Here is a 15,832-nt window from a genome sequence, read left to right on the forward strand (position 1 = left end):
ATTGCGATATAGTTCACATACTATAAAATTCACCCATTTAAAGAGTACAGTTCATGGTTTTTAGTGTGTTCAGAGTTGTGCACTTTTAGAACATTTTCATAACCCCAGAAAGAAACTCCATACCCGTTAGCACTTGCTTCCTGTTCCTCCCAACCCTCATCTCCTGGCAACCGCTAATCTTCCTGTCTCTGAATTTTCCTGTTCTGCACATTTCCTATACATGGAATAATGTGGCCATTTGTATCTGGTTTCTATCACTTATCATAATGTTTTCAAGGTTCATCCATGTTGTAGCCTGTATCAGTACTTCGTTCCTTTTTATGGCTGAATAATATTCCACTGTACAGATATACCAGTTTGTTTATTCACTCATCAGTTGGTGCACATCTGGGTTGCTTTCCCTTTGTAGCTATTATGAGTAATGCTGCTCTGAACATTTGTGTCCGAGTTTTTGTGTGGACATATCTCTTCCTTTCCTTTGAGACAAACCTAGGAGTGGAATTTCTGGGTTATACAACACTATATTTAACCTTTGGAAGAACCGACAGACTGTTTTATAAAGTGGCTGCACAATTCGATAATCCCACCAGAGTGTATGAGGGTTCTGTCTCCACTGCATCCTCCCCAATACTGGTTATGATCTATCTTTTGTATTATAGCCGTTCCAGGGGGTGTGAAGTACTATCCAGTCTTGGTTTTGTGACTTGCATTTTCCCGATCACTAATGATGTTAAGAATTTTTTCACGTGCCTATTGGTTCTTTGTGTATCTCCTTTGGAGAAAGGTGTATTCAAATCCCTTGTCCATTTTTTAATAGGCTTCTTTGTGTTATTAAGTTGTAAGAGGTCTTTATATATTCTATATAGAAATCTCTTGTCAGATATATGATCTACAAATATTTGTCCCTATTTTGTGGGTTGTCTCCTACTTTATTGATGGTGCCTTTTAAAGCATAGAAGTTTTTAATATTGATGAAGCCCAATTTATCTCTTTTCTTTTGTTGCCTGTGCTTTCGAAGAATTCACTGTGTAATCCGAGGTCAGGAAACATAGGGGTAAATGTTTTCTTTTAAGAGTTTATAGTTCTTACATTCAGGTCTTTGATCCATTATGAGGTAGAGCCCAACTTAATTTTTTTTTTTTTGCATCTGGATATCCAGTTGTCCCAGCACCATTTGATTAAAAGACTGTTCTCTCCCTATTGAATTGCTTTGGCACTCTTATCAAAAACCTGTTGATCAGGGGCACCCGGGTGGTTCAGTCGGCTAAGTGTCTACCTTCGGCTCAGGTCATGATCCCAGGGTGCTGGGATCCAGCCCAGCCTTGGGCTCTCTGCTCAGGGAGGAGCCTGCTTCTTTCTGTCCTTCTGCCCCTCCCCCTGCTTGTGCTCTTTCACTTGCTTCTCTCTCAAATAAATAAATAAAATCTTAAAAAAAAAAACAAAAAAACTGTTGATCATAACTGTCATGATGTAGCAGGACTAACTCCATCTTGAATTCATTCTGCCTCCAACAATTCTCCCTCCCTTATTATTCTACATTAGACCTGTTTGTGCAATTTAAGCCCATTGGGGAATTAGTTGACTTTTAGTGGGAGCACTGAACTAAGACATAGAATACCTTGCCCAAAATAAACTAATCAGCACATCCTGCATGTCGACTGAAGACATCTGATTGCTCAAGCCCGAGTGGCAGCTCTAGCCCATTTCTTACCCCCCTCACCCCTGCCCCTCCACCCCTGCTTCCCTTTTCTCCCCTGCCTGCACTGAGATGTCAGGATGATTTTTTTGGGACATTAGTCTCCATCTTCTTGGAGTTTGTTTCTTGACTTATTGGCCTGTCATGCAGTGAGCAGATTGGACGTGGGTTCGATAACAGGGTTAATTTCTGGACTTCCAGTTCTGTTAAATTGATCTATAGGTCTATCTTTATGCCAATTACCATACTGTATCTTTATAGTAAGTTTTGATATCAGGAAGTAAAAGTCCTCTAACTTTTATTTTTTTAAAGATTGTTTTTGATTTTCATGGTTCCTTGAATTTCCATATGATTTTAGGATCAGCCTGTTAGTTTCTGCAAAAAAAAAAAAGACAGTTGGGATTATAGGGGTTGTATAGAATCAGTAGGTGAATTTTGGAATATTGCTATCTTAACAGTACTAAGTCCTCCAATCCACTATGCTCAGAGAAGTTAAGTACCCTACCCATAGCCAAGTAACTCTTCATACGTGGTAGAAGTGAGCCAGCTCTCCCCACTGACTTCTGTCCTGGTTGAATGCTAAGGAGTCTGACCTATCCTGGCCCCATCCCCAAGGGCCAAAGACACTGCCATCTGAGCAATTTGAAAAGTGCAATCTGAAAAGTGAAGCTGAACTTCTCAAGAAATATAACAAAGTAAAAAAAAAAAAAAAAGTTATTTGTTGAAAGAGCTCTCAAAGAGAGTCCTTCCATGAGCAACTTGGCACAGAAAGCAAGAGACATCTCCAGTCATCTTTAGAGATGAAGCAAACCAGCTTTCTAAGGAGGATGGGCCTATACCTACACTCTTGATTTGCTGAGAACATTAGAAAGGTTTGGGCCAGACCTGAATGGCTGGAGACCACAAAGGGAACACTGCACCTGACTCAGCACTTTCCAACTCTGCCTTTCCTCAAGGCTGTACTCAGCTTCTCCTCTAAGTGTTAAACAAATACTTAAAGAATATTTTGTTGAAGAGGTATCAAATTATCAGCCTGCCTGTGGTGCCCACGTGTCTTGGTTTAGCCCTGCCTCCCTCCATTAAGATGTGGCAAAGCCAAGGGCTCTTTAGCCAGTCTCGGTAATTAGCAAGAGTTAAGCTTTTCGCTGTGTCCACAAACCGTATGGATTGCGGTGTTTCTGCTTAGCTGATCAGAAAATTGTAACACTTTGGCTTCAGTGTTTTTAGCAGCTTATAGCTCAGCATTCATTAATTATGCAAAACAGGCTTCAGGGGAATGATTTAATTAATAGCAAGTGTTTCTAGCCAATTAGCAGCCTTCTCTCTTACTGTAGGGAGGCTGCTGCGGGACATGCCAGGCAGAGCAGTCTCCCCAACACACTCCTCTGCTCTACTCCTCTCTTCTATGAGATTGAAAGGCCACAGGCAAGGACCTCTCCAACCCTGGACCTTCCTTTGTCCTGGACCATTCTAATGTCCATTTATACACCGCACCTCAAAGTGTGGTCTGTGGACCGGCAGAATCAGCATCACTGGGGATGCTTATCAAAATGAAGAACTCAGGCCCCACCCAGACTTCTAGAATCGGAATCTGTGTTTTAAGAAAATCCCTTAGGGACCCATATGCATAATCTTAAAATTTGAGAATCACTGATACAGAAGATCCATCCAAGACCCTGACCCTCACAGTTCCTGGCCCTTTTTAATCCAGAAGCTTCCTGGTCATTTACATTAGCCACCACAGACACGCATGAACACATCTGGAAACTTGCTTTTCCCATCTCTGTAATCTTACCATCCTGTCCTGCACTCTGACCATTTTCAAATACCAACATCCAAATTTCTCATTCTCTTACCCCCAATGCACATCTAATGGAGACCAGCTACGATCTCCCACCCATCTGTCCCCTTGTAGATTCCTCTCTTTTTCTGTGATCAACAGCACTTCAATTGATCTGTCTTAGTCATGCTCAGCTCTCCTGCTCTGTGTGACCCTACGACCTGTGCTAAGGTTCTGTGCTCCTGAGAAATCTACATGTTCCCGGCAGCTTTCTCCCTGATTCCAACCACTGTTCCAATCTGCTACCCTTCTTTCCAAGATCCTCATCTCATGAGGTGCCTCCCCTCTTATCCCACAGAGGAAGCCAAGCCATCCAGACATCTCCCTTTCTTGTCCCCTTCAAACTTACCTGCCTCTGCATTTATCTCATTCTTCTTTCCCCATCCTTGATGAAAGAGTGTCCCTCCTTCTGTCAACCTGGATCTTCATACCCTTCCAGGTTGGGTGGGTCCCATCAATCACACCTGCTCTTCCCTCAGATTTCAATGTCTCCCTCTCCACAGGTTGCTTCCCCACAAATCATAAATATACACAAGTCTCTCCCTTTTTTGAAAGGAGTGCCTTGTCATAGCCTCATAGCCTTCCTGTGTAACCTCCTTCCATGAGCCCTCACTAAACAGTCAGGCTTTTCAACTCCCGTTCACTCCTCAGCTTGGAAAGATGTCCCCAAGGCCACTGATGACTGTCGGATCCAGCATGCCTCACCTTGTCTGGCCTCTCTCTGGTATTTGTGGAGCTGGCATGTCCTCCTCCCTAGAGCTTCTTCTCCTGTTTGATTGAGTAGCACCAGTCCCTCCTCCTGACCCTTCAACCACTCTATCATTTCACCTGCTCTCATTGGTTCTCTTGCCCTGAAATACCTATGTTCACCATGTTATTTCTTTAACCTGCTTTACAGACCTCTCTCCTAAATGACCTCATTCAAACCTTGGCTTCAACTTCCAATATGAAGATCCACCCAAATCGCTTTCTCCAGGCCAGAGCTTTCTGCAGAGCTTCAGAATTCTGTACTCAGCTCACCACTGAAGGACATTTCTATATGGATGACCCATAGACACCAGAAGCTTGTGTGCACGTGCATCTTTCCTGATCCCACATCTAAGCCTTTCCAATCTCAAAGAATGAGACCACCATCCATCCTGACGCCAAAACAGAAACTTGGAAGTCAGCTCTTTCTCTCTCTCCTGGCCTGCTGCCTCTGCTCACACTTCTCCCCACCTAATCTCCCAATCCCTTCAATCTACTTCTTTCTGTCTCCATTGCTATTATCTTAATTCAGACCCTTGTCTCTGATCACTGAAATATCCCACCTCTAATCAACCCTTCTCCAGTTCATTCCACATTATTGCCAGAGTGAGCTTTTAAAATGTAAATCTGATAATGACTCCAAGCCCTGCTGTTCACCGTTCTCCAGCGGCTTCCCCAAAGTCTTCCGAACAGAGTTCAAACTCTGCCTTCATAGATTTTGACTCCCTTTCTTGCTCTGCATCCCCTGCCACTCTTTATGCCTTCCCACCACAGCCCCTGCACTGGGTTTATCAGGTCCTGTCAATCTGTTGGAAGTCCCTCAAATGTAGCATGCTATTTTCTGTCCCCAATTACTGCAGATTCTGTTCCTTCTACCTGGAATGTCTTTCACGTCTTTCTTCTGGTTAACTGCTGCTCATGCTATAAAACTCAGTTCTAGTATTATCTCCTCTGAGAAGATTTTTTGGCCATCCTTCCAGCAATAGGACTTAGATGCCTTTTCCAAGTGCTATTAATAATAATATTGTAAATAACTGTCAGTTCTGTCCATGTGTCTATGCTATGTACCTTATCTGCATAACTTTATTTAATCCTCATAATAACACTATGAAGAATTATTATCTCTTGTCTTACAATGAGGAAACAGGTTCAAAGTGGATAAGTAAATTGCCTGAGTTCATACTGCAAAGACAAGTTTCAACGCCCAATCTCCAACCACTGTGCTATACACTACCATTCCCCATAGCATACTGTGCTTGCTTTTACCAAAATACTTCTCATGATGTCCCTTAGCCTCTGGTCGTATGTTTGTCTCTACCTGCCCCTCTTAGTAAAGGCAATGAGGTCTTTGAAGTCAGAGACTATGCCTTTCTTATTTGTATACCCCTAGTGCAGACCACAGGGCCTTATATGTTAGCCGTGCAATGAGCATGAGTGTATTAGTCTGCTTGGGCTGCCATGACAAAATAGAGTGGGTAGCTTAAATAACAGAAATTTATTTTCAGACAGTTCTGGAGGCTGGAAAGTCCAAGATCTGGCAGGGTTCCATTTCTGGGGAGGAGTCTCGTCCTGACTTATAGACAGCTACTTGTTTACTGTGTCCTTACATAATGGAGAGAGTGAGCTCTCTGGTGTTTCTTTCTCTTATAAGAGTTCCATCAAATGAGGGCTCCATTCTGACTTCATTTAACCTTAATCACTTCCTTAAAAGCCCTGTCTCCAGAACAGTCACATGGGGGCCTAGGGAGTTAAAACTTTAACTTATGAATTTTCAGGGGACACAGTTTATAGCAATAGCAATGGGCTATGCCCCTCCTTCCATTGTTTCAGTGACTATTTGGCATAAATCCTGCCAACAGTGAAGACTGAGGGGTTAGGTCTTCAAACCTATTGGAAGTCCCCAGGATGATCCCAAGAAAACGTTGCAGAGGAGGGATATTGAGGGATGCACAGACTATATGTAGGTTGAAAGGGTGCAGAGAGATTTCTGATTGGAGGAAGAAGCAGCAGGGATGAGGTGGGATAGTGTGGTCAAAGTCACAGAGTATTCAGGAGCTGAGTGGTGGGAGAGGACCCTGAGGGCTCTGCCCAGAAGCACAGATTTGATATAAGTCAGAGACTACATAGCTTTTCATTTCTCTAACCTTTGACTGGTTGGCTGGGATTGCGTGTAACACTAAGTTGAGAAAGATTCTGTGGCTACATCTGCGCTTCCCAGAAGAAGGTCGTGATAGATTAGTGATGTCTGCCCTGGCTCTGAGGACAGAGGAGTAAGAGTGGCAGCAAGAGGGTTGTGCGTTTGCTATCTCTGCTAGAGATGCTGCCCTCCTGCCCATGTGTAGAACTCAAGAAGACGCACACAGACCTGCAAAAATATCTCCTTGCCCTACCCCGCAGTGTCCACCGTGCTCTGCCACGGGGTCATTTCTCCATGCACCCGGGGAACCAGGACAGTGCTGGATGCCATGCACAGTTGGAGAGAATGGCAAGTTCCCAAATCCGTATTTGGCTTTTTCCTGGGACTCCAAAGTAGCTCTACTTGTGCCCACAACTCACCGAAGCATCTCATAAAAGCCGGTTAGTTCCCTCAGCCTCTGGCCCTCACCTTCCTAACCTTAGGGACTCAGACACCATCCAAAGTGTCAGGCAGTGAACAAAGGTTATGTCCTCTGATGTCCTTGCCTCCAGTCTTTCCTAAAGCCAGACTTCTTGTGGCTTTCTCAGTTATAAAACTAAAGTCTCCTTACACATTAACGAGACAAGCAGATCTAGTGAGAAGTTGGGCGTTGACCATATCCCTGATCCTCCATCAAGATGCCTTATTCCGGGGAGAAGTAAATTAGAAAAACGCATGAAGCACTCTGTAAATTCCTCCCCTGATTCTACCACCCACTGGTGGCACTGGGAGAGTGTTAACAGATCACTCTGCAAATGCACTGTGCTAAGGACTCTGCATACAGTCTTATTTAATCCGCACATTAGGTCTCGAGGAGGAAGGTAAATGCTGTGTGTGCGCTTTGGATTGTGATGCTGCTGCTGGTCGTCTGAGTGTTTATTTCCCTGCTGTCTTCCCTTAATAGACTCTTAAGAGTCAAAGATGGAATTTATATCTCCATCGGAGCCAAGCATTCAGAGGCAAACAGCTTCTCCCAACCCCACTTCTGAATCGCAAACCAAAAGGAAGGTTAGTAAGAAGTCATGATACTAGCCAGCATTTATTGTACCATTATTTGTAACTTAAGAGTTTTACATATATTTAATCTTCACTACAACCCAAGGAGGTAGATGCTATTTAAGATTAGGGAACTGGGGCTGAGCATGGTTAAATCACTTGCCCAAAGTCAAACAGTTGGGTGGTGATGGAGCCAAAATTCAAACACAGGCAGCCAGGTGCTGGCACAGACTCTAGGCCACTAGGCGATGCTGCCTCCTCTGGGAAGGTGACACTCAGCCAGGTCACCTCTGGTTGGTCAGACCTCCCTGGCAAGGTAAGCACTCTTGTGAGCAGAGACCCATTAGAGGTTTTGTTCTAACACTGAAGGCCTTCCTGGGCCCGACTCACCCTCACTGCACACAGATGGAGGCTGTCACCATGCTGAGCCAGGTGCACCTGCTGGTCATAAGTACCGTGAACAAACAAATTGAAATCTGACTGCCCCGATGCTGGGAGGGCAGGGGCGGAGTCCAGGCATTATCATGGGACATCTGTCCTGTTGCATTTCTCCTATTTCTGCTGTCAAAGTGAGTCAACCAGAGCCTCCATGAGAATAAAATGAAGGGGCCCAAAGCAAAGAAAGCAAAGATGAAGTGTTCTTGTCAGACCCCATTAAGTAGTGTTAATGTGCAATTGCCATGGTTGGTTTCGAGATTCTCTCTCTCTCTCTCTCTGGTGGGCACGTACACACACAGACACACACACACCTCAAAGCGTGAGGGATTTGGGTGGTCTTGAGGTCCAACCTAAGGTAACTGGAGCAGCGTTTCCCACCAGGTATTCTGTCAACACTCATGGTGAGGAAGGTGAATGGGCTTGGGGCTAACACACGGTCCTCCGCTCTGATCGTTTTGGGAATGCTGGATGAAACAGTTAGCTGTTTCCCACAGGATTCCACAGGGCCCTGAATACATTGCTGTATGCTGTGAATCTCCAAAAGGAGGACAGAGTATGCAGATTCGACCAAATTCCTTTGCCCTCTGGTGTTGCAGGGAACACACCGTGCAAACTGCTTTCTACAGCAGAAACTCTGATCCATGTGCTAGGCCTCTGCCTGCAGATTCTGCCCAGCCCACTTCTGCAGCCACCCTGAGCAGCGCAAGAAGGCTTTAGTGATCTCAGCCTTCCCAGTCGGGGACCTCAAGAAGATCATGAGGTCAAAGCAGCAGCATCCTGACTCCTAGGAACCTGCTGAGCATAACCCACTCTTCCTCTGACCTTGCCCTCACCACAGGTGGGCTCAGCCCTTACATCTGGGTTCCTGTCTGGTTTCTCTGCTCAGAACTTGAATTTCTAGGCTGGACTTGAACCCCATCGTCAACCTTACCCCACTTGGTGGGAGCCCAACCCTTGTCTCTCTCTTGCCACTCCCTCCCCAGGGGCTGTGTTCTGTAACGATGCCCTATTTCTTCCTTCCTTCTACAGCTGGAACGTTTCCTGACAAGAGCACTACACCTCTGCTCTCATGACCTCTCCCACTTGGGTGACCATACCTTGCCCATCAGCTCGCCCCTGGCGTGGATATCGGTTGTATATATACAAGGATGGCAAGCCTTTTGGCCTTTGGGCAGTGGAATATCTACCAGACTCACAGCCAGACCATGTGCCAGTCCCCAACCCCACCAGTGCTAACTACCTGTCAGCCCCTGTTGGTTTCTGCTGTTGAGGTCCTGGTATGCTCAGTGGCTAGGCCTCTCCAAAGTTGTGCATAGGAGCTTGGCATTTCTTAGACCATGTCCCTATCCTCCCACAGGTCAACAAGACACATAGCTAAGGTTTAAGGCTCAAGACCAAGACATAAGTGGTGGGAAGTGGTGGGGCTTCCCTTGTACGCGGTGCTGGTTGAGTGATGTGGAGGGCATTCTGACGGTTTAGGTCTTCTGGGAAGAACAGGACAGTTGTATTAGATCAATGATTCCAGGCATTTTGATTTCATGGGCCATTACAATTTCAAAAATACTCTTTGAGAGACTTTATAATGTTGGCAACCAAATACAGGACAATAAAAAAAAATGACAATAATCTTTATCAAGAGGCTGTAACATATAAAAAATTTTAATATTTAAAAAAGTAAGGAATATAATCTCAGCATCTGAAAAATGAGTCCTATGGAAAATATCTGTACTTTCTCTATTTCATTAGAGACCAGTAGAAATTGATCATGGATCAGCCCTAGCCTAGGGCCTAGAATTTTGGGGTCCCTGCCCAAGAAGCTCTCTGAAATCTCCTGAAATCTCCTGAAATCTCATCCTTACTGCCTGGCAACCAGACATATTTGGCAGCTCAGATTATCGGGTGACACTTTCTTTAATGAGAACAGATATGTCTTTCCACAACTCTCACACCTTGGTCTTGGTTCTGCCTTGACCCAGAATGGGTTTACTGCCTGTTTTCTAAGGCATCCCTTTGGATATTTGAAGCTGGCACCAAAACCGTCCTCTGGCTACCCTCCCAGTCCCCTGCCCCAGGTCAGGGCTGGACAATGAGGAAGACTTCCAGAGAGAAAGGGAGCAGTCCAGGCACTGGGGAGGCCTCTATCAGCCTGCCTTCAACAAAACAGGAGCAGGAAGATGCCAGACAGAAGGACAGAGGCTGGAGAACCAAGGGAAATGGGACAACCGAGCAGCAGGAACCCAGGGCCGCATGTGACATGAGAAAGCCTTGGCAGGGGTCCAGAGACCTCATGGGATGGGTCTCTCCCAGCCGAGTGCATGGCTCTGTCGCCTCCAAACCCAGAGCAGCCCCAGGGGCAGTCCCTGCAGCGTGGGGGGAGACATTCTTGCAAGACCCCAGCTGTGCACTTTCGTCTCAGAAGAGCCAAGTATGCCTGTACCCCTCATTTGTGGAGTGTTGGCCTGGGACACAACTGTCCATAGGCCACACATTAGCAGCTCTAATGGATATGGCAGACCAGGGCAGAGGAGCTGGTCCTCCCTCCAGCCACTCTGTGAGTCGGAGCAGCTCGGAGCCTGCTAGAAGACCATGGCCTCAGCAGCAACCCAGGGAAAGCAAGGGACCATCCTCGTGAGGCCCTCAGGCATTCGTAAGCCTCACTCCCATATATCAAACGTTGAGCTCAAAATTCCTCAGTGGCTGCCCATTCTTCTTTAGATAAAAAGCCATATTTTTAAACTTAGACTACCAGCCTCTGCCCGACTCACTAAGACCAGCCACACTGACTGCCCTTCGGTTCAAATGTGCCCTGTCTTCAGGCATGGGCTGGCCCCTTCCTGTGACCCCTTCTCCCCACATGTCCCCTTTTATCTCCCCAACCCTTGCTCATCCTTCAAGTCTCAGCTAACCAGTCCCCCCTTAGGGAGGCTTTTCTTGACCCCCTGGTCTGGAGCTGTGCTGGTACAGTAGCCACTGTGTGGCTTCCAAGCACTCGAAAAGTATCTAGTCCGGGACGCCTGGGTGGCTCAGTCAACCGACTGCGGCTGCCTTTAGCTCAGGTCATGACACTGGGGTCCTGGGATCGAGCCCCGCATCGGGCTCCCTGCTCGGCGGGAAGCCTGCTTCTCCCTCTGCCCCTACCCCTGCTTGTGCTCTCTCTCTCTGAAAAGTAAATAAAATCTTGGAAGGGAGGGAGGAAGGAAGGAAAGGAAGGAAGGAAGGAAGGAAAGGAAGGAAGTCCAAATTGAGATGCACCACAAGTGTAAAATACACACCAAATTTTTGAAAACTTAGTATACAAATAAGAATGTAAAATATCTCATTGATAATTTTTAATACTGGTTACATGTTGAAATGCTAATATTTTAGGCATACTGGGTTAAGGAAAATATACTTTTTTTTTTTTTTACTTTTGCTACTGTGGCCACCAGGAAATTTAAAATTATGTGTGTGGCTTTATTTGTGCCTCGCGTTATATTTCTGTTGGGTTGTGCTGGTCCGCAGCATGACGCCCTGGTATATGTTTGGACAGAACTTTATATTTTTTTCTTCCTGACCTTTATTTCACTTCATAATTATGCACTCCCCCTGGAATACAAACTCCATGAGGACGGAGACCGGAGACCGTGTTTATGTTGTAGCCTTTGTGACCTTGGGCCGCTCTGGTCACCGCTGTGAGATAAACGGAGATGAATAGATCTACTTTGAAAGGACTGCTTGGGGGAATTAGATAAGAGGGGGTAGGTACTAATACGGAGCGAGGGTGGCATCTGGTAGGGACTCTGTGAATGGCTGCTATTATCATGATCGTAGTTATTAAAAATAAGCACCCAGGAAGCCTTGGCAACAGCCATCATACTTCAGTCACTTGCTCCATGTATTTCCTTCCTATAGTCACTAGTGAGCTGCAGGCATGGCTTACACTTTTTATAGGTAAATGCGGGCACACACGGATGTACGCACTAAATATGCACGTCGTTGAACCGTGCAGTCTGTTTCTGTAATACCTGTAGGACAGGAACTGAGTGAATATATTTCCATAAGTGGTCCTGCACAGAGACACATGATTCTCAAATAGAAAACCAACCGTGTCACCTCGCAAAAAGTTTCAACACCACCGTTATGAGCTGAACAAGGGGCATATGAACATTTGTTCCTAATTAACAGCAACAGAGAAATCTGTCTCACTCTTGGTAACCAGCCCTAACCCCGGTTCCTGCGGGGATGCTTGTCTGTTGCATTTGAGAAGGGCATCCTCACCTCTCCATGGTGCCAAGGAAGGACTCCAGGTCTCTGTGTTGCATACAAAATGGCAGCTCCCATTTGTCAGGTGTCAGCGCGGCCGCAGGCCAGGGGCACTGGCTGCCCAAAGACTTGGTGACAACCCAGCACCCGTCAAGGCGTGGGCCCATGGAGCTAAAACCTGTAGCGTTTCCAGGAAGAACTCTAGGGGCAGGAGCGTCCAAAGCAAGACCTGCCGATCTGTGACTCATTCATAGACCTCTTGGTGGGCCCCACCTGCAAGATCTGGGCCTGGCAACCAGGTGCAGTCCTGTTCCTTCCACCTTCCTCCTGCCCCACAGCATAAAGAAGTGCTGTATTCTGTGGCCCTTCCCCAAGAGGCCGTGAACCCAGAACTGGGGCTGCAGAAGCCTCCAAGGTACAGACAGGCCCGCAAATGGCACTTGGGATCCCAGGCTCCTCCTCTCCTGTGTGGCCAGAGGCTCTGAAGGCACAAGCTGCTCAGGGCCCAGAGTCCTTGCCTTCCCTTCCCTCTATCCTTTCCACCCATTGTCACCCTTTATTCATGACAAGAGGCTTGAGAAGATTCAACCTGGCTCAAAGTGAGGTTACTACAGGGGTTCCCAAGCCCTCTCTGTAAATGGCCAGAGTGTAAGTATTGTTGGCCTTGAGATTCCCACAACTACTCAACTCTTGTTGTTGTCGTGCAAAAGCAGCCATAGACAATAGTAAACAATGGGTAGGGCTGCGTACCAATAAAACTTTATTCACAAAAACAGGTGGCAGGTAGGATTCGGACCACAAACTGTAGATTGCCAACCCCTGCTTTATGATGAGCACAGCGAAAACAAATTCAGGTGTCATCCGGAACTTTTGTATTTAAATGAACTAGATTGGGATGGGATGACATAGAATAAATAGTACATGCACGTTATTGCATGGAGAAATACATACCATGCTGTGAATATTTTGTTACAAAGGTGTTTTATCCCAACACACCATAGATGTGTGTGACTGTGTTCTGGATAGAAATTGTAATGTATTTCTTAGTCTGAGTCAGAATCAGAAAAGTTTGAAATACACTGGTATAGTGGATGGAATCTTCAATAGGAAGCTTGGTGACCCGGCTTTAAAATCTCCCTTCTGTCACCAGTTTTCGCTTTGAAATTTTAGAAGTCTCTTCCCCTCCCCGAGCCTCGGTTTCCCCATCTGCAGACTGGGAGATGGATGAGGCTCAAGTTCCCTTGTGGCTCTGAGATTCTCTGGGGGCCATTGTCATCATTCAGTGCAGCTGATACAGGACACCCACCCCCAGGGGGTCTGCCGGTCTCCAGTCCTGTATCTTTTTAGCTGAGAAACAGTCCCTTCATTTCATGGCTTCAAGCCTCATTGAAAAATCAGCCCCAGTTTGTGGAGGAGACTGAAGCCCAGGGAGAGGAAGGAAGACATGCATCCCATCTGTGCCTGAACCAAACTCAAATGTTGGTTTGTTTTTTAAATACGAAGCCCTTGCCTTTTTCTCAATAGCATGGTCCTCTTTGGGGAGAGTAGTTTGCTCCGCCCCAAACCCCAAGCTGCAGCTCTCCTCCTATTCTTCCTTGGGAATAATTCCTTATGAATTCCCAAACACTTAAAAATGAAGCAGTGACTGCCAGGAGCCAGGGCAGGTTTACTAAGAACAGGTTATGTCAACTCACATCCTTTCCTTTTTTCACGGGTAATTAAATCTGCGCCGGGGAAATCAAGTAGAGAGCATGTATCTGAGCTTCCAGAAGATTCTGACTAGGTGTCTCACAGGGCCCTGTGGAACAGCTGGTGAGATGTAAGCTGCAGAATGAGTGAGTGAAGCTGGTTCATGGTTGGGAGATCCACAAAACCAAAAAGCATCATTTAATTAAGCAAAGAGGGTCTCTGATGCTTACATTTGAGTGGAAGGAGTGGTGAGGACTCTGGCAAACGGAAGGGGGTATGGTCAGCCTAAAGGGAGTAGCCACCATCCCCTCGCTGCAGCCTTCTGTAGCCATGAGGAGACCCAAGCAAGTAGGAGCCAGAGCCCCTGGTTTTTCAAAGGTGAAAATCTGGATTTGCCATTTGAAAGTATGGCAAGCACATTCCAGTTAAAAAAAGAAGCACTGTGCATAACCAACAAAACCCATCTGTGGCTCCAATATGACCCCAAACACATCTGCAGGTCCAAAGAATGTCAGTTTGTAATGTCTGGATTAGAAGTCTGCTGTCAACCTAGAGGAATTTCTCCCAGAGCTGACACAAGGCTCTATTCTCTGTCCTGTCCCGTTCAACATTTTCACCGCAGGCTTGAATGAGGACACAGAAGGCACAATTATCACATGAACAGATGTTGGGAAACTAAGACGGGGGGCTGGCAGGATCAAAATTCCGAATGATTTTCATAGGCTGAACCCAACATGTGTAGATGAGACTTACTAGAGAAAAATGTAAGGGTGCATATCGTAGGTCAAAAAAAAAAGACCAAAGCTGCTCCCCGTTCATGCTGCACTCTTCAGTTCTCTGCTGCCCTCTATGCTGTATGTGCTCTTATGGAACCCTCAGTTTCCCTTCCTCTTCTGATGGGCCCTACTCCTCCCCTGGCCTTCCGGAAGCAAGAGGATACTGTCTCCCAACCCTCAGAGCCCTTTCCTTTCCTTCAGGGATGCTATTGTCCTCAGCCTAGAGCCTCTGCAGTCTACCTTCTACAGGCTAGAGCCCAAGCCTGTTTCCCGGCACTTCCCCATCCAAACTGAACCAGCAAACCAGGCCTGATTGTTTTGGTAGCGTTTGGAGCGCTCAACCACTATGGAAATCACCCAGACCCAAGGAGGTTCACTGAGCCAGGCCCAGCTCCAAGGTGGCCTTGTTCCTCAGGTTGTGGGGAGCACCAGCCTTCACACCTTCTGGACCATGAGAATGCGAGCACCACCAGGGCAGGATCCTGTGCCCTAGCATTCTTCACTGAGGGCCCAGCACTTAGCACAAAGCCTGGCCCAGATGAGGTAGGCAATTCATATTAGTGGTCAGGGCTATAAAAACATACTTTTTAGGCGGTCAGAGAAATTTGAACATTAACTATGAACTAGGTAACACTAAGAAATTGTTAATTGTGTTAAGTGTGTAATAGCAATGTCACATGGGAACATGCCTCTCCCTTTTTGTTTTTCATTTTCTTGTGGGGAGATGCACAGTGAAGTGATTTAGGAGCGAGATGACATGTCTGAGGTTTGCTTTAGTCTGCTCCCCCGGAAGGAAGAGTGCGGGGTGGGCTAGATCAAACTCTGTGTGTGTGTGTGTGTGTGTTGGAACATTTTTATAATCAAAACTTTTGAAAAATTGAAGAGGCTGTAACTTGGGCCTTCCACCAGTGGAGGTGCTCTAACTGGGATTAATCGCAACAACTCCAGCCTGCTGCACGTGGAGCCCTTCTGGCTGAGGCCTACTCTCCTTCCTTTTGGCTTCCTACAAAGGTGGGAGGAGAGAGTCCCACCTCGTGATGGGAAAGAACCCAGGATTCTCTTGGCACACTGACCATCCCCCATCCCAGCCCCCAGCCAGGCCCCAAAGCAGCCTGCCCTGGGTGAAACCCTGGGGCTGACGTGAGCAGTACAGCTATCAGGAAAATGATCCAAAACTTGGAAAGGAGACAAAGGGTGGGTGGCATGCCCTTTAATGCCACAGAGGGGTAAAG

This window comes from Leptonychotes weddellii, chromosome 11, assembly GCF_054177405.1.
Source record: "Leptonychotes weddellii isolate Sample4059 chromosome 11, ASM5417740v2, whole genome shotgun sequence".
NCBI classification, from domain to species: Eukaryota; Metazoa; Chordata; class Mammalia; order Carnivora; family Phocidae; genus Leptonychotes; species Leptonychotes weddellii.